Here is a 4,087-nt window from a genome sequence, read left to right as displayed (position 1 = left end):
TCCAGAGGCTCCAGGGGAGGATCCTTCCTGCCTCTTCTGGCTCCCAGCTTATGGCCGTGGCCCTCAAGTCTCTGCCTCTGTCTTCACATGGCTTCTCCTCTGTGTGTCTCCTTTTCTGTCTCTTCTATGGATACTTGCCATTGGATTTAGGGCCACCTAGGCAATCCAAGAAGATCTCCTCTGAAGATCCGAACTTGATCACACCGATGAAGACCCTTTTTCCAAACAGGTTCCCATTCACAGGTTCTGGGGACATATATTTTTGGGGAACCACCATTTAATCCACCCACTCATCCCTGCATCCACCATGGTCTCTCGCACGAAGCCATCTTCTAGCTTGGACTCTAGTCTCTCACAGGCTCCTGTCAGCTGAGGCATCCGGACACAACGTACATCAGGCGATGGCCCTGCCTTGCTCCAACACCTCCCAGGGGTCCCCACTCCCCGTAGAATAAAGTCCACACTCGTCCTCACCCATCACTGAAAATTGTCTCCACCACCTGGAAGCGGCTGGAGTTCAAAGCCCACGCCTCTCAGAAAAATGCACATAAAGAATTAAGGATCATCTTAGCAATCGGGTGTGACCCAGAGAATGAAAACACAGTCCCATGATCATAAGATAGACGGGGTGAGTGACCGACCGTCGTCACGGTCTCTTTCCTTGTGTTGGAGTGAGTGGGACTGAAGCCAGGTTGGGACCTAAAACCACATGGGCTCTAAAAGATTTTAAAAGGACAGTTTTTTTTCTCGGCATGCATTTCTCTGAGTCCCCTCTTTTCCCATGGTTATTTGATATTTTGAACTTTGGTTACAGGGCAAGATGACGTTATTTACATAAACGTAAAGTTGTTTTCCAGCCAGGCTGGAGCTGCAGACTTGCCATGAGACACGTACTAACCAGACCCTGGGAAAGCAAGGAAGACATCAGTAAAGCTGTGCTGATTCCACCCCTCCAGCGGGACCCTGAGATGACACCAAGGACAGGAGCAGAAACCAGGCAGAGCCCTGCTGCGACCTTGCAGCTGGCTCCTTGCACGGAGCCCCCACAGCTCACGTTCCCGCCCTCCTGCTTTTCATTCCCACGGCCCCTCTTTAAAACCCCCTCAGTGAACCTGCGTCTTTGAGATGGCTTTAGTCCGGCCACTCTCCTTCAGGTTTACTGGAGAGATGGGTCAGCCCAACACCTCTCCTCAGGTCACCAGTGTCTGCCGGAGACCAGCTCCGCAGGACTCGTTGGACCTGAATAGGTGCTGTGACGTCGGCGAGGAAAGAAAGAGACGGACCACAGATGTCCAGTGCAAGTGCGGACAACGACCACATGAATCTTGCTTTATTTATATTTTTTACTTAACCTTTTACATGGTGATTGATCTTTTAATCAAAACATTTATTATTTTATCTCTATAGAAAAAGAAAAATCAGAATGTTCCAAAGCATTCATGCTGTGATAAAAGCACCCTCTCATGCATCAATAGTTAACCCCAGAGCCTGTAGCTTGTGGCCAGGAAACTATACAACCGCAGCACGCTTGGCATTAGAGAGCGTCAGGCTTTTGGTCTGAATCACAATTCTTGACCTTTTAAACTTACACATAAACTTATATTCTAAATTCTTATAAAATCTTACTTATACTTATATTTAACAATTTAATGTCTTATGTTTATATTTATTATTCTAACTTATGACCAAAATCACAATACATACAACATGATTTTATATAATGAAACTTGATTATAACGTTCTATTATATTTTATACTACTATTAAAAACACTTATATGATAAACTAATCTCAACAATATCTATTAATATCAATAACCTTTTAATATATTTTTATTATTTTGCCTATTCATCTTTATAGTAAAACTTTCTAATTTTTTTACCAATTGACTCTGGGAACAGTACAAGGAACAAAATGAAAAGTTAAATGATCCCACTCAAACAAAAACACAATATATCATTCTTATTGTTACTAGGGAAACAACATGTTCTTGGTAAACGAAGTGAAACTATGGGAGTGGGGAGAAACAAAGAAATTTATAACTGGTTGATGATCAATTAGTTATAAACATTACTGCACTCGGACCCACCGTCTCCCTGGGGGATGTGGATAGAAATCCAAGATAATAACTTCATTCCACACGTCAAGAGCATGACCACAGCCACAATGGGTCCATGCACACATCACTAACAAGGAAGATTAATGACAAAATTAAATGGAGCCAACCCATTACCGGGAACATGCATCAAAAACGCCTTTAATACTGACAATGCCCTTTAAATAAACCAGTTAATTCTGATGTATTTTAACATGTCCTTTGAGAAACTCCAGGGAATTTCCCAAAGCCATACTAAGCCAAAAGGTTAGGCTGTTAATTCTGGGAAGACTTGTCAAGCAACCAAAGGTGAACAAAGAAGAACTTCCATGGAGCCGCACCACACACATGGGACCCCCTTGTAGCCTGCAGAACAAGGGGTATCACTCAGGCTCCCATGCCGTTCCCTATAGCAGGATGGCTCACGGCAAGTGTCCCTGAATTAAAGCCGACTTCCATCTTCACCAACATCTGACCTTCAGGTCGTTTGTTGTTGTTTGCGGCAGGCAGCCAGACTTGGGCCCAGGGTCACTTGTCTGTGAGTGTGAGAGGTTTTAGAAGGAAAAGTAGAAAGCAGACACCCCATGATGTAACAGCAGTTGACGTCCCTGAGTTGGAGCCCCCAAGACAGAAAGGCCAGGAGGTGGTCCAAGTGGCGTGCTGGCAGCAGGCCCTGCCCGAGCAAAGGCTCGTAGGCTGGAAATGCTGCCTGTGGGGCTGGAGCCAAGGCAGCGGCTCACGGGGTTCTTGGGAGCCAGCCCCGGGGCAGCTGGGAGGAGTCTGGCTTTTCCTCCGAGAGCTGCTCGGTCAGAGAAGGAAGGGCGTCGGGCTCCCGTCCACTGATGCTGAGCATCTTCTCATGTCCTTACTCACTGTTCCTGTATCTTCTTTGACAAAATGTGTATTCACATCCTTTGGCCATTTTTTAATTGGGTTGTCTTTTCATTATTGACTTGTAAGCATTCTTTTTATATTCCAGATGTAAGTCCCTTATCAGATATAGGATTTGCAAATGTTTTTTCACATTCTATGAATTGTGTTTTCACAATTCAACTTCCGAAGGCTGAAAATTTTTAACTTTGATGAAGTCCAGTTTATTTTTTTATTTGTTGCTTGTGCTTCTGGGGTGTTATCTAAGAAACCATTGTCTAATCCAAGGTCACAAAGGTACATCACCCTGTTTTTGCACTATCGTTATTTGAAATTATTTTGTCGTTTGTTTCAATATTTGTTGTAAAAGTCGGGTAGGGTTGCCAGACAAAATATGGGACTGGTGACCACTTGAATTTGAATTCAGATAAATAGTGAATACTTTCTGCCGTGGATTGGATGTACCCCCAAAGCTCATTGAGACTTAATCCCCACTGACAGTGTTAAGAGGGTAGGAGACCCTATTATGGTAATTGAAAGGTGGGGCCTTGAAGAGGTGATTAGATTGTGAGGACCACGCCCTACCTAGTAAATGGATTAATCCATTNGGTTGCCAGACAAAATATGGGACTGGTGACCACTTGAATTTGAATTCAGATAAATAGTGAATACTTTCTGCCGTGGATTGGATGTACCCCCAAAGCTCATTGAGACTTAATCCCCACTGACAGTGTTAAGAGGGTAGGAGACCCTATTATGGTAATTGAAAGGTGGGGCCTTGAAGAGGTGATTAGATTGTGAGGACCACGCCCTACCTAGTAAATGGATTAATCCATTGATGGTTTAATGGTGGTCATGGGCATGGTTCTGAGGGATTTAAAAGGAGAGCCAGTGAGGAGGTTAGTGTCTCTCTGCCTTTGCCATTTCGCCATGTGACAGCCTGCATCACTGTGCAGAGTCACCATGAACAAGGCCCTCACTAGATCTGTTCCCTGGACTCTGGACTTCCCAGCCTCTGAAAATGCATGCAATAAACATTGTTTCATTGCAAATTACCCAGTTTCACCTATTCTGTTATAAGCAACAGAAACAGACTAATGCCCTTTCTTTATATATATATATT

The 4,087-nt window shown here is 44.1% G+C and overlaps 1 pseudogene; it reads left to right on the top strand.

Moving 5' to 3' along the window:
* LOC103610690 overlaps window positions 1-2,569 on the top strand; it is a 21,459-nt pseudogene extending 18,890 nt beyond the window's left edge.
* The last annotated feature ends 1,518 nt before the right edge of the window (window positions 2,570-4,087 follow it).

The sequence above is a fragment of the Galeopterus variegatus genome, unplaced genomic scaffold, assembly GCF_000696425.1.
Source record: "Galeopterus variegatus unplaced genomic scaffold, G_variegatus-3.0.2 Scaffold11590, whole genome shotgun sequence".
NCBI classification, from domain to species: Eukaryota; Metazoa; Chordata; class Mammalia; order Dermoptera; family Cynocephalidae; genus Galeopterus; species Galeopterus variegatus.
This window is presented reverse-complemented; position numbering and strand designations above follow the sequence as displayed.